The following is a 25,783-nucleotide window of genomic DNA, read 5'->3' as shown; positions in this document are numbered from 1 at the left end:
CCTGCCAACTTTCGAAATCAGGTGGCAAACTACTAAAAGAGAAACAAGTGGTAGCGTTAAGACACGTTACAAAAGATACCTGAAGTGGAAAAAACATCACAAATCAGAAGGTGTTTCTCAGACGTCCCGTATTCTATTGTGTGGACAACAGATCAGATCGGTATCAGGTAATAATATCGCCACATATATGGTCACCGTAAATAATATCGCCGGGAAAATATTGTGGCGATATTATTTGGGTGACCATATATATCGGGACAGGGGCAACAAAAAAAAAATGTAAACAAAATAAATAAATAAAAAAAAAAGTTTGGGGGTTGCGGGGGTGTCCCCCGCATGTTCCATGCAATAATGTCGCCACAGAAAACGGCCATTTTTCGGCGATATTTTTGCATGGCGAGATTTTTGTGGCGCCATTATTACATGGAACCATCAGATCTACCACTGGGGAATGGAATTTTTTCCCCGATTACATTGCTTTGTCCTGAAGATGGCCCAATACTCACATTGAGTGACAGCCCTTGAGAGGGAGCAGTACACGCAAGAAGGGCCAAAACATATGTCGACCTATTAGGGAATTGAAAAAAAATGTTCTTTTCCCTCTTTCTCTGTTACATAGCTAAATGATTGTTGTGGAATCAAGGAAAAGTAAAACAAAGCTACCCCATGAGAGAAGTGAAATTGTTGTATGAAGGTGGTACATGTTGAATATTGACTTCATGATGAAATGTTTTTTACATTGTTTTTTTTTTAAAAAAAAAAGGAAAATAAAGTGAATTGTTCGAAATAAAAAATGTTCTTGTCATAGAGAAATGTCAAAAGAGACAAAGGCTGGCTAATCTACAAACTAACTAAGTAGATTCTGATTCTCTTCCCAGTTGTACCAAAAGATGTAGGATGCTGGCCAGGGTGCAGGAGCACCTCCTGTTCCCCAAGCGCCACTCGTGATGAGACAGCAGGGGGCACTTATGCCAATGCCCGGATTTGACATCTCAGATGCCCCGGCCAGTCTGGGGCTGAGATGGAAGATGTGGATAGACAGGCTGGACATGTACTTCAGAGCCACAGGTGAAACCAATGACGACAGCAAGGTGGCGACGCTGTTGTATTCCAAAGGGTCTGTAGTCCATGAGGTATTTCAGTCTCTGCAGCCTCCCAATGCCACATATGATGCAGCCAAGGCCGCTTTAAGGGAGTACTTCATGCCACTTGCGAATGCTGACTATGAACGTTTTGTTATGTGCTCTGCCCGCCAGAAGGATGACGAAACATTGGATAACTTTTATGGCAGGATGCGCCAATTTTCTCTGCCATGTGCTTGGGACAATGCGGACATGATGATTCGCAACCAGTTTATTCAAGGGTGCTCGTCAGGCAAGCTGCGCAGACAGGTGCTGCGTCAAACGGGAATCACGCTGCCTCGCATTTTGGAACTTGGGCGCTGCCAGGTGGTGTCTGAGGTGAGAGCATCCAGAATGTAGGCGGTGGTGCGACCAAGGAGGATGGAAGAGGTGTGCACTGTAGGCCATGGCAAAGGGGGCAGAGGCGTGAGACGTCCAAGTGGCAACCAGCATGATTGCGGCACAAGAACAACAGACTCCTGCATGAAGTGTGGATATGACCTCCCTCAACCCACAGAGTACCCAGCGCAAGGGAAATCATTTGGCCGGTGCGGGGCATCAGATCACTATGCCCTGATGTGCAGAGCTCCAATGCCAGTCGTGGTCCCGAGGTGACCCGTTAGAGTGGGGTTCTTCAGGCAACACCACCCGCCTAACGTCACCCAGGTCGATCAAGGGGAGGAAGGTGCCCCTCAGGAAGACAATGATGAGGAGGAGAACGCCTTCTTTGTTTCAAGTGTTGGTGCTGTGAGGCCCAAGAACAGGAGACAGCCACGGTGTCTGGTACAGGTGAACAAGTCCACAGTCCCGGTCAACACATGGGCATCTGTGAATGTCATGGGACAGGAACACAATGACGCCATGGGATGTTCACCAAAGCTACAGACTCCTAATGCACATTTCTTTACATTTGGAAGTGAACAACCTATCCCGCTAGATGGGACGTTTGTGGCCAACGTAGGACACGGATGGTCATCCATCATGGCACGCTTCTATGTCACGACGGTTAGCAGCAACACCTTGCTGAGCTGTGCGGCTGTGTAGGCACTCGGTATAGTGAGTTTTGCCTACTCCATCTACGTGGAGGATGTGCAGGAGCTCCTTGCGAAGTACAGTCGACTGTTTGAGGGCATCGGCCGCATGGCAGGTGATCTGGTGAGGCTCCACATTGATGAGTTCATCCAACCGATCACTTTGAAGCATTGCAGGGTCCCGTTCCATCTGCGGACTTGGTTGATAAAGAACTTGACAGCTTAGTCGAGTTGGACATCATTGAAAAGGTGGAAGGCCCAACACCCTGGGTTTCTGCTATTGACATTGCCAGGAAACCCAAGTAGCCGGACTCAGTGCGCATATGTGTGGACATGCGGCTCCCAAACAAAGCCTTCAAAAGGGAGCACCATATTACTCCCACCATAGACGACATCATCACTGAGCTACAAGGTACAAGGAGCTCTGTTCTTCTGTAAACTGGGCTTGAGGGCCGGATACCATCAGGTGGTGCTGCACCCAGAGTCACGGTACATACCGACATTCAGCACGCACCACGGTCTCTACCGCTACAAGCGCCTGAGCTTCGGGGTGTCGTCTGCGGCTTAGGTTTTCCAGAACATTATCTCCAGTGCCCTTGCTAACTTGGAGGGAGTGTTAAACATAAGCGATGATATGTTGGTGTTTGCGTGGTCGGAGGCAGAGCACCAGGGCAGGCTGGCAAGGACACTCGAGCGACAAGTGTGAATTCCTGAAAACTAAGATCGAGTTCTTTGGCTTTGTGTTCAAGGAAGGGGGCGTGTCACTGGACCATTGGAAAGTGAAGGACATTGTGGAGGCACGACCCCCTGAGAACGTGCCGGAAGTCAGGAGCTTTTTGGGAAAGATTGCATATTGTGGCCGGTTCATCAAGAACCTCGTGTCCCGGTCAGAACCACTGCAGGCTCTGACTAAAAAAGGTGTTGCCTAGCAGTGGGGGCCCTTGAAGCAGGCCGCGTTTGAAGACGTCAAAGGGGCTTTGACAGCGGAGAACACCATAGCCTTCTTTGACCCATCCCTTCAATCGGAAATCGTGGTCGATGCCAGCCCATTTCAATTGGGTGCCATGCTCACTCAGACCGATTCCAACTCAGAGGTCCGGCCAGTCGCTTATGCCAGCAAGGCATTGTCAGAGACGGGGCAAAGGTACTCTCAAATTGAGAGAGAGGCCTTGGCGGTCCTGTGGGGATGTCGTCACTTCCGGCTTCATGTCCTGGGAAGGGCAGTACGGTGGTCACGGATCACAAACCCCTCCTGCCCACACTGGCGGGGTCATCCATGAAGTCGCCTGGCAAGGATTGAGAGGTGGATGCTGGCCCTGCCGGAGTATGGTGTATCCATGGTATATCGGTCGGGCAACAACAATGCAGCCGATTATCTGTCCAGACACCTGCGGGGGGGAGCTGGAAGGGCAGAATAAATTCAGTGCGGAGGAGGCCGATGAGCATTTCAGGATGGTGGTGGAGGTGGCAACTCATAACTTTGTGCCGATCCATGAGCTGGAACAGGCAGCAGCAGAGGAAGAGTGTTTCATTACTCTGAAGGCGCCTCTACGACAAGGCTTGTGGAAATCTGTAGTGGAGACATTGGCTCTGAGAACCCAGGAAGCAAAGTCGGCGTTTGAACAGCTATGGAGGGTCATGGATGAGCTGGCATTCTCAGAGTCAAGACTGTTGCTCAGGGGTGACTGAATTGTGATCCCGCAGGTCAAGGTCACGCAGGTGATTGAACTGGCACACCAAGGGCATCAAGGTACCGCCAAGACCAAGGCCGCCTGCAACAGAAGGTGTAGTTTCCGGATCTGGAAAGGCAGGTCGAGGAGTTTGTGGCAGCCTGTGTGTGGTGCCAGCCACCGTCCCCAGCTCAGGGGGAACCCACCATAGAGACCATGGCGAGAGGTACCAAGACCTGGGAGATTGTTCACGCTGACTTCGGGTCCACGGGCCAGGACACACACTTTCTCGTGGTCGTGAATGAATGGTCCAGGTATCCGGAGGTGGAGTTCATTGAGTCGGTGACCTTCGAGAACGTTGCTGTCACGATCGAGAAAATCTTTGCCACGCACGGACTTCCCCAGGTGCTGTGCTCGGACAATGGTCTGCACTTCCAAGGGGATAGCTTCACCCAGTTGATGGAGGAGTATGGGGTCCATCATCGCAAGATTACACCTCTGTGGCCTCAGGCAAATGGTGTGGTGGAACGCTTCATGAGAACACTAACCAAAGTATTCCGCATCGCTCAGGGCCAGGGGCACAGTCTGCAGAGGGCCCTATACCAGTTCTTACGGCAGTACCGGGCCACTTCACACACATCCACGGGTGTGGCTCCGGCTGAAGCAATGTTCAAGTTGTGTCCGAGGGGCCTCATCCCAGAAGTAGGAGAAAGAGAACCAGCTGTCATCAACAGCGAGCAGGTGGAAACGGAGAGGAGAATCAGGACTGAGCAGGAGAGAATATCAGACGAGGACTCAGCCCCCAGCAATTCGGCCCCAGCGATTAAGTACTAGTCAAGAATCGACATCCGCAGAGAAAGCTATCTTTGACATACGAGCCTGGTCCACTGGACGTGGTAGCAGTACACGGCTCCATGATAACAGTGTCGGATGGGACTGCCTCTGTCACCCGCAACGCCAGTTTCTTCAAGAAACGTGGAGAAGCCAGGTCAGAAGCGTTTCAGAGAAGGGACGCGAATGATGTACCGGACAAGGGTGGTGGCTTGGCCCATCCGCTAAGCTCCCCGGCTTGGGGCAGCTTAGGTGAGGAAGGCCCGATCCGGAAAGTGGGCAGGAGGTATCCCCAGAGGGTTGGGAGGGGGAGGCCTGCCCACCTGAGTGACTATGTTCTGGACCCCTGAACTGGTGGGACCACCCCGTGGACTGGAATTTACGCATGGGACTGGGGTGGCTGTGATTAAAGGGGTTAGATTCTTTGTGCGCAGTGTGTTCTTATATTGTGTGTGTAGTTAACCTCTGTTCTTCGTTTGTTATGAAAAAGAAGGAGTGTGGTGCTGCCCCTTTAAGGGCACATGCACGCGGCAGAGAGATGTTGCACTCCGCTGCGTGTGGTATAAATAAAGTGGGCGTTCCCAGCCGCCGCAGAGTGATCGGTGACCCCGAACCGACTACAAGTGTGTGCAGTGCCTTTGTAGGCAGGAGGGGGCTCACGGGCACTCCGAATGTAACCAGAGACACATCACACAACCCAATCAAAATATTAAACAATTTACTAAGCTTGAGTAAAGAAATGATTCGATTATCTTCCATATATCCTTCTCTACTGACATCAACAGCCCCACAAACCAACCTGGAAGCAAGTCATTCAAATATCTTACACATCACCAGCAACACATTTCTCCCACTACACAAGCTTTTCCTTTCACCCGTTCGTCTTGGCAACTAACCTGGCCTGGTTGTGGGTAAATTCAACATCCCCATTGACTCTCACCCATCCACCTCCCTTGAACTCAACTAAGCAGAAGACAATCTTCTCACCACAATGAACCACTCTGCATCATCTAAAGCACAGCACTCACACGATTCTAGGCCTATTCTTCGCTAAAGGGCCTCACTAACCCAAACCCAAGTGGGGCCCTTTCAACTTCCCGGTCATACAAAATAACGCCATTAGAGCAGCCCTGAATATCCCGAGATCGGCCCACATCTCGGAAACGAGGAAGAACCTTCGCTGGCTATCAGTCACCCAAAGGATCTCTCTAAAATCGCTTGCCCTAACCTACAAATGCATGAACATCCTGGCCCCCATCTACCTCTCCTCACGGTTCACGCACTATACACCATCTCGATCTCTAAGATCCTCCATCAACCAGAACCTAATGATCCCTAAATACAAGCTCCAAACAGCCGGTGGTTCCAGCTTCCCAGTTCTTGCAGCCAAATTATGGAACTCTGTCCCCCTTACTATCAGAAACCTTCCTTCTCTGAATCTCTTCAAATACAAAGCCAAACATTGGCTAGTCACATCTGAGGGCCAAGCTGCACTGTGAATACTTGCTCACCTATGTATATATGTATAAAATATCAATGCTGCTGATTACTATGGTAATTTAAATGTTACTTGATATGTCGTTATACTTTGTAACCACTACTGTTAAGATATGCGCCCGGTAGCCTCCAAGCCTGGTTTGCGCTATACAAATAAAATAAAACAAACAAAACAAAACTTCCTGTTCTGACATGTGCGCCTTTCTTTTACATAAGAAGAACCTCTGATCACTGTACATGCAAACAAGCACCCTGAAGTGAACTAGCTCACACCTTCAACAACAAATATGTGCAAAGACCTTCTACAAGTGATATCTAGTGTTATTACCACCTCATGAAGAACATTACCGCTTCTCTACCATCCAGGATGCAAACCCTCAATCGGCCTGGTCCAAAGATGACCTGAAATTACTAAGAGCAAAAGCCAAGACATCAGAAACCTAATGGGGAAGCACCCGCTACCCAAGGATAACCATAGATACGAACTCCATATTAGGCTGCATTGCAAATTCATATTTAAGCTACAATAAATGCACACTGGGGCAAGATTACTGCACAGTGGAACACACTTGGGCAGGATTACTGCACAGCACAACACACTGCAGCAAGATTACTATACAGCACAACACACTGGGGCAGGATTACTGTAGAGGGCAACACACTGTGACAAGTGTACTGCACAGTACAACACACTGGGGCAAGATTACTGTAGAGCGCAACACACTAGGGCAAGATTACTGTAGAGCGCAGCACACTGGGACATGTTTACTGCAAAACACACTGGGGCAAGATTACTGCACAGCACAACACACTGGGACAGGTTTACTGCACAGCGCACTGGGTCAAGATTACTATACAGTACAACACACTGGGGCAAGATTACTGTAGAGCGCAACACACTAGGGCAAGATTACTGTAGAGCGCAGCACACTGGGACATGTTTACTGCAAAACACACTGGGGCAAGATTACTGCACAGCACAACACACTGCTGCAAGATTACTGTAGAGTGCAACACAGTAGTGCAAGATTACTGTAGAGCACAAAACACTGGGACAGGTTTACTGCACAGCGCACTGGGTCAAGATTACTATACAGGGCAAAACACTGTGGCAAGATTATTACACAGCGCAACACACTGCAGCAGAACTACTGCAGAGCTCAACACACTATGGCAAGATTACAACACACTGGGGAAAGATTACTCCAGAGCACAAATCACTGGGGCAAGATTACTGCACAGCGCAACACACTGGGGAAAGATTACTGCACAGCGCAACACACTGGGGAAAGATTACTGCACAGTGCAACACACTGGCGCCATATAACTGCAAAGCGCAACACAATGGCCCAAGATTACTGCTAATGCAACGTATTTTCCCAAAAGTTAATTTGGCAGTTGAAAAAAATCCTGGAGCCACCAGTAGTCCTCACCACCAAATCTTAGAGCCACCAGTAGTCATTTAAGTCAGGGCCACCACAATCGGCCCATGCCAGTGGAAAGCAAGGCATGTTCACAACTAAAGTATGAATATAAAGGAATACAACTCAGTGACTGCTAGACACATTTGGGGCTCAAATATGCGGCTCTCTGCACCCAAACTCTTGACCACGCCCCTATTCTCCTTAACACCCCCCCCCCCGCTAAAATGAAATTCAGTATTCAAAGCTTGACAAGCACAGCCGGACCCGTTGATGCAGGTCTTGGGGGACCTTTTTGAGCACCATTTCCCCTGAACAGGCTAACATCCCGGACTCCTCATTAGGGGAAATTCTCGCTCCTACCTTGATGAAACCATTATAGGAACCATGAGGCTATGGACCTATTGCCTTCCTGACCATCATAGCCAATGCAATTTTAAAAAGGGATCATACAGGTGCATCTAAGGGTCACTACCAGACCCATCTAAATCAGCCAGGGGCATAGATTGGGCTGTTATTCTATGGGAGAATCAGCAGAGTGCAGAAGATGACTGAGCCTCCCTCTGCTGTTACTATCAAACCCATGCACATACTTGCATATGATTGGGAGAATATGATTGGGAGAATCAGCAGAGTGCAGAGGATGTGTGAGCCTCCCTCTGCTGCTACTATCAAACCCATGCACATAGTTACATATGATTGGGAGAATCAGCTAAGCGCAGAAGATGAGTGAGCATCCCTCTGCTGCTACTATCAAACCCATGCACATAGCTGCATATGATCGGGAGAATCAGCTTAGCGCAGAAGATGAGTGAGCATCCCTCTGCTGCTACTATCAAACCCATGCACATAGTTGCATATGATTGGGAGAATAAGATTGGGAGAATCAGCAGAGTGCAGAAGATGTGTGAGCCTCCCTCTGCTGCTACTATCAAACCCATGCACATACTTACATATGATTGGGAGAATCAGCTAAGCGCAGAACATTAGTGAGCATCCCTCTGCTGCTACTATCAAACCCATGCACATAGTTGCATAAGATTGGGAGAATCAGCTAAGCACAGAACATGAGTGAGCATCCCTCTGCTGCTACTATCAAACTCATGCACATAGTTTCATATGATTGGGAGAATCAGCTAAGCGCAGAAGATGAGTGAGCATTCCTCTGCTGCTACTGTCAAACCCATGCACATAGTTGCATTTGATTGGGAAAATATTATTGGGAGAATCAGCTAAGCACAGAAGATGAGTGAGCCTCCCTCTGCTGCTACTATCAAACCCATGCACATAGTTGCATATGATTGGGAGAATCAGCTAAGCACAGAACATGAGTGAGCATCCCTCTGCTGCTACTATCAAACCCATGCACATAGTTTCATATGATTGGGAAAATCAGCTAAGCACAGAAGATGCGTGAGCATCCCTCTGCTGCTACTATCAAACCCATGCACATAGTTGCATATGATTGGGAGAATCAGCTAAGCGCAGAACATGAGTAAGCATCCCTCTGCTGCTACTATCAAACCCATGCACATAGTTGCATATGATTGGGAAAATCAGCTAAGCGAAGAAGATGAGTGAGCCTCCCTCTGCTGCTACTATCAAACCCATGCACATAGTTGCATATGATTGGGAGAATCAGCTAAGCGCAGAAGATGAGTGAGCCTCCCTCTGCTGCTAGTATCAAACCCATGCACATAGTTGCATATGATGGGGAGAATCAGCTAAGCGCAGAAGATGAGTGAGCCTCCCTCTGCTGCTACTATCAAACCCATGCACATAGTTGCATATGATTGGGAGAATCCGCTAAGCGCAGAAGATGAGTTAGCATCCCTCTGCTGCTACTATCAAACCCATGCACATAGTTGCATATGATTGGGAGAATCCGCTAAGCGCAGAAGATGAGTGAGCACCCTCTGCTGCTACTATAAAACCCATGCACATAGTTGCATATGATTGGGAGAATCAGCTAAGCGCAGAAGATGAGTGAGCCTCCCTCTGCTGCTACTATCAAACCCATGCACATAGTTGCATATGATTGGGAGAATCAGCTAAGCGCAGAAGATGAGTTAGCATCCCTCTGCTGCTACTATCAAACCCATGCACATAGTTGCATATGATTGGGAGAATCAGCTAAGCGCAGAAGATGAGTGAGCCTCCCTCTGCTGCTACTATCAAACCCATGCACATAGTTGCATATGATTGGGAGAATCAGCTAAGCGCAGAACATGAGTAAGCATCCCTCTGCTGCTACTATCAAACCCATGCACATAGTTGCATATGATTGGGAGAATCAGCTAAGCGCAGAAGATGAGTGAGCCTCCCTCTGCTGCTACTATCAAACCCATGCACATAGTTGCATATGATTGGGAGAATCAGCTAAGCGCAGAAGATGAGTGAGCCTCCCTCTGCTGCTACTATCAAACCCATGCACATAGTTGCATATGATTGGGAGAATCAGCTAAGCACAGAAGATGAGTGAGGTTCCCTCAGCTGCTACTATCAAACCCATACACATAGTTGCATATGATATGATATGATATATCATACACAAGTGTTTCAGAGCGCGATATGATAGTAGAGGATACCTACTGGTCCTAAGCCCCTCGTTCTGCCACAACACATCCGGACTAAGCCCAGACCTTCTCGGAGATACAAATCATTCACCCAAAGCCCGACAAAACTAGACCATACCCCAGATACTGCCTTTTTGGTGGTCACAAAAAGGTTATTTCGATTCACAGGAATAAAGTTATTAAACTCAGAGAGATGTTGTCTTTCAATAACCATCATTCTTTTCATGACAGTTCACCTGCTGTTATCTAACTTCTCTGTCACACTACATTGCCTTTTTTAGTAAGGGAAAAACGTTATGTCTGCAGTGGTAATGAGTGGTGGGAGAGGGGGGAAAGAATGTTCTATTCGATGTTGTGCACTGCTTGCTCATCACTGACCTGTCTCCAATCCGTCACTGCAGGTAACCCTAATCACCGATGACACACTCATGAGGTCTATTTCGGTTCCGTAACTTTGGCAGTTGATCACAACTAATTCAAAGCGTGTCAGATTTCTCAAAATGTAAAAGTTATATTATCTGGGAATTCCAGGAAGCAGTTTTCCAATCTGTCACTTTTTCACTGCACAGCGGGTGTTTTATGTAAAAATGGTAACACAAGCCTATTCGAATAAGTGTTATATCTAGAGGCAGTACAAATCTGTGGGCATGTTTGTTATGCAGAAAAAGCATATTTCCTATTAGTACAGAATTTGAAAATGCTGCGCAGATTTTAGAAATCGCCTGCAGATTTAGAAATATTTGGGCAGTGCCAGCAGATTGCCTCTCTGTAACTGTGGAATGTCCGACTCTGCAGAAGTGTGCAATGAATACCATCAAACCCTGAATCTGAGATGGAATGAAGGCCATCACACCATTAATGAGAGATAGACTGAAGGCCATCACACCCTGAATGAGAGTTGGACTGAAGGCCATCACACCCACAATGTGAGATGGACTGAAGTCCATCATACCCTGAATAAGAGATGGGTTGAAGGCCATCACACCCACAATGTTATGTTATGTTATGTTATTTCATTTGTAAGGCGCCAAAGCCGAAGGCATCCAGGCGCCGGAAGAAAGAAAAGTAGGTCCTATCTAATACACATAGGTAGCTGGATCAGAATATTATGAGAAGAGGAAAGTCTTTAACTGTTTCCGAAACATCATAAGATTGTTTGTATTACGCAGAGACACCGGAAGGGCATTCCAGGCCTGTGCGGCCTGTACATGAAAGGCGCGGCCATTGCCACAAGCTCTTTTCACTCGATCTACGTGTAGAGAGCAGGTTTTAGCTGAGCGAAGAGATCTGCTAGGTACGTATATCTTCAACCTATTCTTGAGATATATGGGCGCATCACCATAGATACATTTATGGCAGGTTGTCAGGAGCTTGAATTGTATTCTAGCTGAAACTGGCAGCCAATGGAGACTCCTCCTAGCTGCGGATGTAGGCTCTAAGCGCTTCATCAGAAAGACAATGCGTACTCCAGAGTTTTGAATCTTTTGGAGTCATAAAAGTCAACTTTCTTCGCCCCTCCCAAAAGAGCGTTACAATAGTCCACTCTAGGCAGTATTACGGCGCGGACTAATTTTTTTCGGTTTTCCTCTGAGACCAGCGGGGCCACTTGACGAATCACTTTCAGATGATAGTTAGTGCTTTTCACAATGGCGTCAACGTGGGCCTTGTTGTCTAAACTGGCCTCCAAATAGGTGCCCAGGGTCTTAACCTTGGATACCACTGGTATCTGACAGCCATCGACCAAAAAGCTGTTATACTGAGAACCCAACTTCTCTCTGGCTTGTCTGGGACCATGTACCATTAGCTCTGTCTTGGTGATGTTAAGGCAGAGCCAATTTGTTGTCATCCAGCTTTTTACCATTTGGTAGACCCAGTCTAAGTTTTGTTGGTCCTTACTATGGTCTCCATTGACCTCCAGTGCCAACTGGAAGTCGTCTGCATAATTGCAGAAAAAGAGGTCTGAATTCTCAAGATCTCTGCATAAAGGAATGATATAAATGTTAGATGGACTGAAGGCCATCACACCCTGAATGAGAGATGGGTTGAAGGCCATCACACCCACAGTGTGAGATGGACTGAAGACCATCACACCCTGAATGAGAGATGGGTTGAAGGCCATCACACCCACATTGTGAGATGGACTGAAGGCCATCACACCCTGAATGAGAGATGGATGTGGACCATCGCAGCTGATTATGAGCAGGCCTGTCAATTATCGCAGAATGAATGCGAGAACTGTCGGCCATTACACCTGCCTTTGAGAAAGACTATCGGCTATTGCACCTGACTGTGATTGAGCTGACAACTATTGGACCTGAAGTTGAGAAGGACCATTGGCCTTTGCAGCCTCGATGTGAGAAGGAGCGTAATCCATAACACACACCTTGAATGTGGGACGGACTATTGACCATGACATCCTGAATGTGAGAAGGACAATTGGCCATCACATCGTGAATGTGAAGGGGGCTGTAGGCCATTGCACCCTGAATGTGAGGAGAACATTTTACCATTGCCCCCTGAATGTGAGGAGGACTGTAGGCTATTGCACCCTGAATGTGAGGAGAACATTTTACCATTGCCCCCTGAATGTGAGGAGGACTGTAGGCCATTGCACCCTGAATGTGAGGAGAACATTTTACCATTGCCCCCTGAATGTGAGGAGAACATTTGACCATTTCCCCCTGAATGTGAGGAGGACTGTAGGACATTGCACCCTGAATGTGAGGAGAACATTTGACCATTGCACCCTGAATGTGAGGAGGACTGTAGGTCATTGCACCCTGAATGTGAGACGGACTGTAGGCTATTTCACCCTGAATGTGAGGAGAACATTTGACCATTGCACCCTGAATGTAAGAAGCAGCCTGAATGAGAGAAGAATTTCAAGCCATCACTCCCTGAATGAGAGAAGAATTGCAAGCCATCACACCCTGAATGTGAGAAGAATTGCAAGCCATCACACCCTGAATGTGAGAAGGACTGTCAACCAACACACCCTGAATGTGAGAAGGACTGTCAACCAACACACCCTGAATGTGAGAAGCACTGTCAGCCATCACACCCTGAATGTGAGAAGGACTGTCAGCCATCACACCCTGAATGTGAGAAGGACTGTCAGCCATCACACCCTGAATGTGAGAAAGACTGTCAGCCATCACACCCTGAATGTGAGATGGACTGTCAGCCATCACCCCTGAATGTGAGAAAGACTGTCAACCATCACACCCTGAATGTGAGAAAGACTGTCAGCCATCACACCCTGAATGTGAGAAGGACTGTCAGCCATCACACCCTGAATGTGAGAAAGACTGTCAGCCATCACCCCCTGAATGTGAGAAGGACTGTCAGCCATCACACCCTGAATGTGAGAAGGACTGTCAGCCATCACACCCTGAATATGAGAAGCACTTTCAGCCATCACACCCTGAATGTGAGAAGGACTGTCAGCCATCACACCCTGAATGTGAGAAGGACTGTCAGCCATCACTCCCTGAATGTGAGAAGGACTGTCAGCCATAACACCCTGAATGTGAGAAGGACTGTCAGCCATCACACCCTGAATGTGAGAAGGACTGTCAGCCATCACACCCTGAATGTGAGAAGAACTGTCAGCCACCACACCCTGAATGTGAGCAGGAATTACGACCATCACAGTTGATTGGGAGAAGGACTGATATCTGAGGATGACTGGAGGCCATTGCATCCTGAGTGTGAGATGAGCTGAGGGCCGTAGTGTCCTGAGTGTAAGACGGACTGTAGGCCATTGCACCCTGAAAGTATGAGGTCTGAAAGCCATCACCCCCTGAATGAGAGATGAGCTTGAGGACATTACACCCTGAATGTGAGGAGGACTGCAGGCCATTGCACTGTGAATTTGAAAAGTACTGTATGCCATTGAACCCTTAATGTATGTTATGTTAATCTAACTTGTAACATGCACGTTCACCATTGGCATCTTGGCGGGAGGATGTGTTAAGGTAATAGGAGGAAAGACGTTAACACAAAAACTGGACTGAAATAATAATGTTTTGAGGGACCTACGAAATAAGAGGTGACCCTCAATATTCTTTAAGCCATAGGGCAGCTCATTCCAAACGGTGCTTGCGGCTATTGAAAAAGCACGCCCCCCAAGTCTTGCTCGGCGATATCTAGGGGTCACCAGATGGCGAGCCAAGTCGGATCTCAAAGGTCTCTCAGGAGCATAATGCCCACATTTCTCCTGAATGCAATCTGCGCCTTGATAATAGTAGGCACGATGGACTTTACACAGAGATTTTAACTTAATGCAGGCAGCTACCAGAAGCCAATGCAAGGCCGTGAGCATCGGGCTAATGTGTGCTCCAAAAGGGGTGCCAGTGGCATCCCAGGCCGCTATGTTTTGGAGAATTGAAGCTGGTTGATTAATCCACATGGTTGAGCCAGGCAGAGCGCATTACGATAGTCAACATGGCTGTTAATCAACCTGAATGAGCGACGACCACCGGCCAAAGAGGGTCCGGATGAAAAGGCAGTACGTTGCGCAGGGCCCTCAAGGTAAATTGGCCAATTTTGCATACTGTGTTAATCTGTGAAGCCATAGATAGAGGGGAAGAAAACACCACATGCAGATGTTTTACCTTGCTTCACCGCCGAGGAAAATCCCCTAAAGAAGAAGGCCAGCAAGAGGGAGAAAAGAAAATAGTGTCAGAGATATCACCCACCACCATGATCTCAGTCTTGTCCCTGTTCAGCTTCAGCCAATTGCGGTCTATCCAGCTCCTTACGACCAACAGGCAACCGCATGGCGCCTCAGACGACCAGCCCTGGTCAAGATCTAAACGACCAGCATCTGGGTGTCGTCGGCATAAGCGTAGCATCTGAAGCCGCAGGAGCGGATAAGAGCCATCAATGGCTGCAAGTAGATGTTAAAGAGAATCAGTGACAGGGCAGCTCCTTGAGGGATACCACAGGAAAGTGAATGAACAAACGAAAGAATAGAAGAAAGCAAAAGAGACTGACATCTATCTGCTGCCATACGTGATAGCAAGATGGCGTGGTCTACGGTATCAAATGCCACAGAGAGGTCGAGGAAGGTATGGAGGAATCTAGGTCAGTGCACCTTGAATGTGAGAAGGGCTGATGGCCATCATCCCTGAATGGGAGAAGAGCGGAAGTCCATCACACCATGAATGAAAGATGAGCTGAAGGCCATCATACCCTGAATGTGAGAAGGACGGTAAGCCATTTCAACCTGAATGTGAGGAAGACTTTAGGCCATTTCACCCAGAATGTAAGAAGGATTGTAGGCCACTGCACCTGAATGTGAGGAGAACTGTAGGCCATTGCACCATGAATGTGAGAAGAACTGTCGGTCTTCAAACCCTGACAAGAGATGAGTGGAAGGCCATCACACACCGAATGAGAGATGAGCTGAAGGCCATCACACCCTGAATATGAGAAGGACAGTAGGCTATTGCGCCCTGAATGTGAGATGGGCTGAAGACCATCGTACCCTGAATGAGAGCTAAACTGAAGGCCATAACACGCTGAATGAAAGATGAGCTGAAGGCCATCACACCCTGAATGTGAGAAGGATGGTTGGTTGTATACGAATTGTTTGAGCCACAATTGCTCGAATGACAATTGACCTTTTCACAGTTGACCAAATTTTGAAGGTCAATCATTACATATATGCGGGGGAAACCCTCACGCAACCCCCCACCCAATGCAAACCCCCCCACCCAAACCCTATATATATATATATATATATATTTAACCATAACCATTTAACCATGGTAGTGGCTGTGTAGTTATGGTTAAATTGCTAATCCCATAGGAAGAGCACTTTTTAGGCGGTTTATAACTTCGCTCTCCCTGGACGAATCCTTTGCAAAAAAAAAAGTATATGGCCCACCTTGAATTTATTTGCAAAGTTTGGTGAGGTTTGGTCCGGGGGGGCAAAGTTATAGGGTGGGTCCCAAAATTTCTTTTTTTCCCATAGACTGAATGGGGAAAAAACTTTGCTCACGCCTACAGCCCAAACCGCTGGACGGATTTCACCAAATTTGCGGCAGGAGCAGCAGCTTGGCCCCGAAAGCGTGCTTTGGTAAATTTGGTGAAAATCCGTCCAGTATTTATTTTTAGAATGACCAAAAAGAAGGTCACAAAAATTAGTGATATCTATGTCCGCTCTGCAGACACACTTCCCTGTTTGCTCCGTGGACAGTGTCCCGATTGGCTAATCAGCTTGCGTCATGTCCCCGCACATGCAACATGTTCGCTGATTGGATGGTGATGTTAGAACTTGATAGTCGTGAAGATTATGAAAGCCTCCGTTCCCAAGTAACACACATGGAGGCATTAAAATAACTCCCCGTGCGATCCTTGAGGCCACAGATATTAGTTGCTGGAATGCCAGGAACCAGGAACGCCGGAAACCCCAAACGCTGAAAGGAAAGTAAGTGATTACCACCAAACGAAATAAGCAATAATCAGGAAAGCAAACAATGAACCACCACAGGGCTTACCTAGATGGGAAAGGATGGGGCCTCAACCAAGTAGTTGGTTCGGGTTGAGCAATGTAGAAGGCGCTCTGGGAAGACCCACAGTGTGTGCAAGACGGCGGCAGCAGTTAGGTGGAGAAGGTTAGTCACTGCTCTTGTTGGAAGCTTAATCACACACTGGAAATACCTGTGAGAGGGCTGCCGCAGCAGGAGGCGAGAGGACCTGAAGCGTGGTAACAGTACAGGGTAATCCAAGACAATCCGTATGAGTTCCTTGGTCAAGAGTTCCAGAGGGATACCAGGTAAACAACAAATCCAAAAAGGAGTAACAAATAGGAGTCAAGGTAAGGAAGTCCGTGGTTGATATGCCAGAAGGTCTGAAGACAAACAATCCAGGGATGAAGCAAAGGGAGTCCGTTAAGCCAAAACCGTAATCCAAAAAAGGTTGAGTGTCGAAAGTCAAGAGTACGCCAAACAGTGCCGGAATGAACAGCTGTGAAGCACTGGAAAGACGCGTACTCAATGCTTTTATCCTGTTGCTATGTCATCAGGTCATCAGGTCTTCCATGTCACGTGATCCATGCCTCTATCACATACTCGGGTCTTCCGTGCCACGTGACTCGTGGTGATAACACGTGGTCTGCTCTTTTGGTTCACTTGATGCGGAACTGATCGAGGCTGGTGTCCGACACGACCCGTGACAACTCGCCAAGGGAGCTGCCAGTGGAGAAACGGACGCAAGCCTCCTGGATAGTGGTTACTGCTGCCTATCTGCTTCCGTGAGTGATGCCAACGGGCACCGAACTGATCGAGTGGGTATGAGTACAGAAGGGGCCTCAGGGGGAAAGGAATCAGGCAAATGGTCAGGTAAGGAGTCAGGGTGCATGACAGAGACCCCCCCAAAGGCCCACGACCCCTTGGGCTGGACGGGCAATCCCGATGAAACCGAGCAACAAGACGAGGGGCATGGACGTCTGAAGCAGCAACCCAAAAACGGTCCTCAGGACCATACCCCAACAAGTCCACCAGATATTGCAACTGCCCCCTAAAGAGGCGGGAACCCAGAATGGCACTGACTTCATATTCATCAGGAGCTGCGACAGACACAGGAGCAGGGGGAGACACCAGACAGGTCGGACCAGGGCAGGGCTTGAGTAGGGACGTATGGAACACCGGGTGTACTCGCCAACCAGCAGGGACAATAGGCCACCGGGTTCAGAACCGCAGAAACCCTATAGGGACAAATGAAGCGAGGAAGGAGCTTGCGACAACCTGGCAGGTGTAGGTGACGAGTAGACAATGCAAAAACAAAGAGGTGATGGCTGGAAGGTTTAGAATTAATCTTAACCACTGGCATTGCTCTGGGCAACCCTCCAGACCACTGTTCTTCACCTGCCAAGCCATTACCACACACGATCCCCGATCCCCGACGGAGTGCACTGGTGCAACAACCCGTTTCCTGTCCGCAGCTGCTTTCATGGAAGCCTGGGCCTCTCGGAGGTGGACAAGGGTGCGAGCATGGACAGCAGCAAGGTCACGGATACAAGCTGAGGCAGCGGGGGTACCAGACAATAAAAGGTCAGGGAAAGGTAGAGTCCGAGGATGTTGGCCGTAGAGGGAGTAAAATGGAGAGAAGCCAGTGGAGGCATGCAAAGCGTTGTTATAGGCAAATTCAGCAAGATGCAACAAGCTGAGCCATGAACTTTGATGCTGCAAGGACAAGCAATGCAAATACTGCTCCATAACCTGGTTCACCCTCTCCTTTTGCCCGTCTGTTTCAGGGTGATAAGCAGAGGAGAAACGTGCGTCTATGCCAAGCAGTTTTATAAGAGCCCGCCAATATCAGGACGTAAACTGTGAACCCCTGTCAGAAACTAGGACCAAAGGGAGCCCAAACAAGCAGAAAACGGACTTGAAGAACACATTGTCCAGAACGGGAGCAGAAGGGATCCCTGAACAGGGAATAAAGCGAGCCATCTTTGTGAATGAGTCAACCACTACCCAAACCGTGTCGCAACCCTGCACTCGGGGTAGATCCGTAACAAAATCCATTGTTTCGGTGGAATAGGCAGTGGCTGAAGCAGACCTAAGGGATGACCCTTGCGGGTCTTACATTGGGCACATACTGAGCATGTATTTACATAATTATCTACATCATGTCTCATCGAAGGCCACCAACACCAACGTTTAAGTAGAGCCAGGGTACGCTTTTGGCCAGGGTGTCCATTGATGATGGCATTGTGAGACCATTCCAGTGCTAGATTGCGGGTGCCACTCGTGGGCAACACTAGTCTCTCCTGTACGTAGGGCAGGCCATTGCGGTATACAGGATCCCATTCTGATAGCTGGTGCGGATGTTGTGAAACCCAGAGGTGTATGGAGGACAATAAAGGAAGCGGGGGTGTGCAAAGGCAAACCACGTGACTTTGATCTAGTATGGGTTTGGGAAATATAGGGACACACCCCAGGAGAGCGGGACAATGCATCTGCTTTACCATGCGTCACACCCGGCCTGTGTTTAATTTAGAAGTCATAAGCAGCAAAAAATAGCTGCACTTTACAAAAAAGAAATTTACCTGGCCAAACGAGTCTCCTTTGACTCTCGTATATCCCAAGCCAAATCTAACATGAAAGAACTCTTCTCCATCCTTAAAGAAATAGAAACCCCCATAGCACCCCCTGACACGTGCACCAAAGATAAAACCTGGTGCTCAGAAATTCAAAGTGCCCTAGCAAACAAGATTACGACTCTTCAAAGTAAAATCACCAGCAAAAGAGCATCCCTTAATGACACCTTCAACCCAAAAATTCCGGACAAGCCCATGCCCACTGACCTAGCCCGCTTCCAATTTGCCAAAGTCAACATATTGGAAGTCGAAAAAATTATCCTGTCCCTGAAACCATCCAATTGCCAGGGTGATCTATGCCCTGCACAGCTCATCAAAGATGCTGCCCGCGACCTCTCCCCTTTCATTACAAAACTGATCAATGCTTCCTTTGCCACTGGCTCCATCCCTACTAACTTAAAACAATCCTGGGTACTACCTCTACTGAAAAAACCCACACTTGACCCAGCTACACCCACTAACTACCGTCCCATAACTACTGTTCCCTTTCTACTAAAAATTCTAGACAAGGTTGCCTATGTACAAATTCAGAAGCACCTGGAAGAACACAACCTCTTAGGCTCTAGACAATCTGGATTCCGTCCCCAACACGGGACTGAAACCGCCCTTATTGACTTGAAAGTGCAGATCGACTCGCTTAGAGACAATGGGCAAGCTGCCCTACTCCTCCTCCTTGACTTATCTGCAGCCTTCGATCTGGTTGATCACACTGTCCTTTGCTCACACCTCCACACTTCGGCTCATTTCTCCAGCATGGCCATCACCTGGATCACATCCTTCCTTAACGGTAGGACCATGAGGGTCTTCTCTCCCACGGCGGCAGCAGACCCTATACCCATCACTTGCGGTGTTCCCCAGGGCTCTTGTGTCTCCCCCACATTATACAACATATTTACCAAGCCCCTTTTCGATGATTTGGACCATCTCGGTATCACCTACACTAACTATGCAGATGATACTCAGATCCTCCTTCCGCTTTCAGGAGATTATGGAAAGGATTTGGCCTTGCTAAATAGGGTGTACATCATCATTCAGGCATGGATGGCTACTCACGGACTATGCCTGAATGATGATAAAACAGAACTCATCATCTTAGGCACTACAATTAGCCTAAAGAAACTTGACCCGGCTTATAACTCCTTCATGATTGACGGGAATAACATCAAAGTTGGACAGGAGGTCAAAACATTGGGTTTCTATCTAGACTCCATTCTCTCCTTTAAAAGACAAGTGAGCTCCCTTGCATCTTCCACGGCTTACACATGTAAATTAATCCGTGCTGCCAAACCTTTCCTGTCGGAGACGAGCTGCCTGACACTCGCCAGAGCCCTCATATTGTCTCGCCTTGACTATTGTAATGCCCTCTACCTAGGTTCCACTAAGGCTACCACTAATAAACTGCAAACCCTTCAGAACAATGCTCTCAGAGCTGCTCTGGGCATCTCTAGAAGAGAACACATCACAGGATCCAGCCAACAGAACAATTGGCTCTCCACCAGCGACAAAATTCTCTTAAAAACGGCATCTCTCACCCACAAATCCCTTAACAACGCAGCCCCAACCTACCTGACCAACAGGTTCCACAAACAATCCTCCTCAAGACCCATCAGAACTGCATACAAAGATTGTTTATCTGTCCCCTACTACAAACGGGCCACCATCGGAGGCAACAGCTTCCCGGTAAAAGCTGCCAAGTTTTGGAACTCCCTGCCTCCAAACCTCAGAGTAGACCTGCCCTACCAGACCTTCCGCTCCAAGTTGGTCTCCTGGCTGAAACAGGAAACCCACTAAGACCTGGCAGTGTCCAGTGCCACACGCATACATTGTAACCACGTTTGCCTCTTGCTTACCTGTATATTGCATTACGGCCCGCCGGCCTTACTGTTGTTTTGTATATATTGTATATAACATTTATGTAACATTTATGTACCTATTTGTGTATTATGTATGCTCCTTGTGTATTGTAACCAAGCTTTGAGAATTCTTGTAAAGGCTGCGCCCTGATACCCTTGGGTACGTTCGCGCATTATAAATAATAAAAACAAACAAACAAACAAACAAACAAACAAGTGCCACTGCACTTGTCTGCTGTTGTTGCACTTGAGCGAAGCCAGGTCAAGTTTGGTGTAGATGGGAGCGTGAATCAATCGGTCCAGCAACGGGGTGATGAGTGGGATAGGGTAACGGTTTTTAACCATGATTGCATTCAATCATCTGTAATCAATGCATGGGCGAAGGTAACCGTCCTTTTTCAGGACAAAGACGATAGGGCTGGCTGCAGGTGAGGTAAAGGGTCGGATGTGGCCCAGTTGTAGAGCATTTAGGATGTAGACTTTCAGAGCCTGGTCTTCAGAAGGGGAAAGAGAATAGACCCACCCGTTGGGTATTGTGGAGTCGGGAACCAGATCTATGGGGCAATCATATGGCCAATGCGGAGGTAGCCCCTCCGCAATCCCTTCATCGAATACTACCTGGTACTCAAGGTACACTGCAGGGACACTAGCTGTGATGGCGCCTACCATATGGGGACCTGATGTGAGCGGCTCGTCGGCTTCGCTCACAGCGAGAAGCACGACAGCCCCAAGCACCTGTGATAGCGTAGGCAACCCCTCAGGTTCTATGAGACAGAAGTTCTGACAGATGTCAGATTCGAATTGGACCTGACCCGAACCCCAGTTGATAAGCGGGTTGTGTCGTCTTAGCCAGGGTATCCAGGGTATACCCAGGATAATCCCAAACTGAGGAGTGGATATGAGGTCAAACGAGAGTGTCTCCCTGTGTGTGTCCTGGATGACTACTATGAGGGGCGCAGTCTGCTGCCTGATGGGGCCAGAAGCAAGGGATGTCCCATCCACAGCTTGCAGCAGTTCCAGGTATTTCCTGGTTACCAGGGGCAAGTTGAGGGTATTGGCCAATGTTATGTCAATAAAATTGCCTGTTGCCCCTGAATCGATAACTATCTGGACTGAGTGGGAGGTGTCTGAGTCCGGATTCAGAACAGGGTGGACTATTATCGGTCTTATGCAACCGAACATGGGGACTGTATCAGAGGGGGACTGGTGAGTGCTCGTCCTAGCCCCCAAGTTTAGGGATGAGCTTTCTGAAAACCCTGATTCTTGTGTTTTGGACGGCGCGGGCAGTCCTTAACATAGTGTCCGTTGAGACTGCAGTAAAAACAGGCATTGTCCACTCTCTGGCGTTCCCTTTCCGTGGTGGTTATGGGGCTAAATATTCCCCTGACCTGCGTGGGTTCACCGGGAGACTCAGGGGGCTGAGGATGGGACTGTGTGCCAGAAAATCCAGCTTCCACCTTCCGTTCAGTTCTCCGGGCGTCCACCTATAAGGCCAGATCTACTAGGTCGGGGTACAATGTAAGCAAGGAAGGAACGACAGAAAGGGCATCTTTCATAGGATTTATCAGTCCCCTGTAGAACACCACTGCCTTTTTGCTCTCAGGCCACAAGGTTTCCACTGATAGCTGGTTGAAGCGGGTTATGTACCCTATGAGAGGGTTTTTTCCTTGGGTAAGGTCAAGCAACTCTAAGTCCCGTGACTGGGCCTTGTGTCTAGTATCAAACACTCTGGACATCTCGGTCACCAATAGATCAAAGTCATAGAGGGCCGGGTGATCATTTTCTAGCAGAGGGTTTGCCCATGTGGCTGCAATGCCGGCCAGATGGGATAACATGAAGGCGGCCTTGGTAGTGGAGTTGGGGAATGCCAGGGGTCTACACAAAAAGTGGAGTTTGCACTGATTCAAAAACGTGCAGAACTTTCTGGGGTCACCATGGTACCTTTCGGGGGCCACCAATGGAAAAGGGGTGGGGACCACCAACAGGACGGGAGAGGACAGTGTACTAACGGGAGCTGAAGCCTGTGGTGTTGAGTCCCCGAATTCTGGATCAGCGGGCAAGGGCTGGCATGCACTCTGTAGGGAGTCAAGCCGGTGGTGGATGGCAGTGGTGGCTGCAGCCATATCCGCTCTTAGGATGGTAGCAGCTTGGACCAAAGCAGCCACGGGGTCTCCAGATGAGGCCTCTATAATCCGGACGACAAACAGGCTTCACAGTCTGTTCGAACTTGATAGTCGTGAAGATTATGAAAGCCTCCGTCCCCAAGTACCACACAGGGAGGTATTAAAATAACTCCCTGTGCGATCCTTGAGGCCACAGGTATTAGTTGCTGGAATGCCAGGAACCAGGAACGCCGGAAACCCCAAACGCTAAAAGGAAAGTAAGTGATTACCACCAAACGAAATAAGCAATAATCAGGAAAGCAAACAATGAACCACCACAGGGCTTACCTAGATGGGAAAGGATGGGGCCTCAACCAAGTAGTTGGTTCGGGTTGAGCAATGTGGAAGGCGCTCTGGGAAGACCCACAGTGTGTGCAAGACGGCGGCAGCAGTTAGGTGGAGAAGGCTAGTCACTACTCTTGTTGGAAGCTTAATCACACACTGGAAATACCTGTGAGAGGGCTGCCGCAGCAGGAGGCGAGAGAACCTGAAGCGTGGTAACAGTACAGGGTAATCCAAGACAATCCGTATGAGTTCCTTGGTCAAGAGTTCCAGAGGGATACCAGGTAAACAACAAATCCGAAAAGGAGTAACAAATAGGAGTCAAGGTAAGGAAGTCCGTGGTTGATATGCCAGAAGGTCTGAAGACAAACAATCCAGGGATGAAGCAAAGGGAGTCCGTTAAGCCAAAACCGTAATCCAAAAATGGTTGAGGGTCGAAAGTCAAGAGTACGCCAAACAGTGCCAGAATGAACAGCTGTGAAGCACTGGAAAGACGCGTACTCAATGCTTTTATCCTGTTGCTATGTCATCAGGTGATCAGGTCTTCCGTGTCACGTGATCCATGCCTATATCATGTACTCGGGTCTTCCGTGCCAGGTGACACGTGGTGATAACATGTGGTCTGCTCTTTTGGGTCACGTGATGCAGAACTGATCGAGGCTGGCGTCCGACACGACCCATGACAACTCGCCAAGGGAGCTGCCAGTGGAGAAAATACAGACGCAAGCGTCCTGGATAGTGGTTACTGCTGCCTGTCCGCTTCCGTGAGTGATGCCAACGGTCACCAAACTGCTGCCACCCAGATCTAGTGAGTATGAGTGCAGAATGGGCCTTAGAGGGAAAAGAATCAGGCAAATGGTCAGGTAAGGAGTCAGGGTGCATGACAGGTGAAGAGCGTGAAGTGCGTCAGATTTTTGGAAACACCCGCAATCTTGGATTCGCGGACATCTGCCGGTGTCCGCGAACATTGCGGTAAAAACATTAAAAAACATTGCACTTGTCAAACTTATCAAATAATCTCTGGGAAGGTGAGAGGTGATGAGGATGGGATAGGATATGGCTGCAAGAAGCAAAGAAACTGGTGTTTTTTGCCGCAAAAGTCCGCGAACAGTTCGGATGTTCGCAAAACAGTCCTGAAAAGTTTGCAGACACCTCAGCATTACAGGGTTGGTGAAATGCAGTTCTTGAATGGCTTATAACTTTGGCGCCACTTAATAGAACTGCATGAAATTTTGCATGTATATTTCTGACCTGATTCCGAATGAGTTTACAAAGTTTGGTGGGATTCTGTTATGAGGGGGCAAAATTATATGGGGGGTCCCAAAATAATGTAATGGCTTATAAATGAGGTGCCATTTGACGAATCTACACTTAAATTGGCAAACTGATAATAGATCTAGATATAAATGTTTCTGCAAAGTTTGGTGGGATACTGTCTGCCAAAATATTGTAAAGGCTTATAAATGTGGTGCTATTTGATGAATCTACACAAAGGTTTGCAAAAAGATTATAGATCTAGATATAAATGTTTTCTTAAAGTCCGAATGGATTTTGTCAAGTGGAGCTAAGTTATATGACGATTGTTTATATATATATATGGTCAATTGTAAAAAAGGTCAATTTGGACTCTTGTAATTCGGTCAATTGTGCATTCAAACAATTGTGCGTTCGAGCAATTTGGGTAATACCGGATGGTCGGCCGTTGCACCCTGAATGTGAGAAGGGCCGAAGGCCATCAGACCCTCAATGAGAGATAAGCTGAAGACCATCAAACCCTGAATGAGAGATTAGCTGAAGGCATCACACTCTGAACGTGAGTAGGACGGTAGGTCATTGTACCCTGAATGTGTGGAGGACTGTAGCACATTGCACCCTGAATGTGAGAAGGACTGTAGGCCATCGCACCTGAATGTGAGGAGGACTGTAGGTCATTTCAGCCACAATATATGGAGGACGCTGGGCCATTGCATCTTGAAGGTGAGAAGGGCCGAAGACCATTGCACCCTGGTTGTGAGGAGACCTTTGGCCATTGCATCCGAATGTGAGGAGGACTCTAGGCCACTGCACCCTGAATTTGAGGAGGACCTTTGGCAATTGCACTCTGAATGCTAGGAGGACTGTAGGGTATTGCACCCCCATGAAAGGAGAACATTTTGACAAATCCCCTCTGAATGTGAGAAGGTATCTAGGCCATCGCAGCCTAAATGATGAATGAGCGGAAGGCCACCAC

The 25,783-nt window shown here is 48.2% G+C and overlaps 1 protein-coding gene across 1 annotated transcript in view; it reads right to left on the bottom strand.

Annotated features, from left to right (window-relative positions):
- INHA (inhibin subunit alpha) overlaps positions 1-25,783 on the bottom strand; it is a 288,504-nt gene that overhangs the window by 3,682 nt on the left and 259,039 nt on the right. The window lies entirely within an intron of this gene.

Source organism: Ambystoma mexicanum, chromosome 9 (genome assembly GCF_040938575.1).
Source record: "Ambystoma mexicanum isolate Mex_15411 chromosome 9, UKY_AmexF1_1, whole genome shotgun sequence".
NCBI classification, from domain to species: Eukaryota; Metazoa; Chordata; class Amphibia; order Caudata; family Ambystomatidae; genus Ambystoma; species Ambystoma mexicanum.
This window is presented reverse-complemented; position numbering and strand designations above follow the sequence as displayed.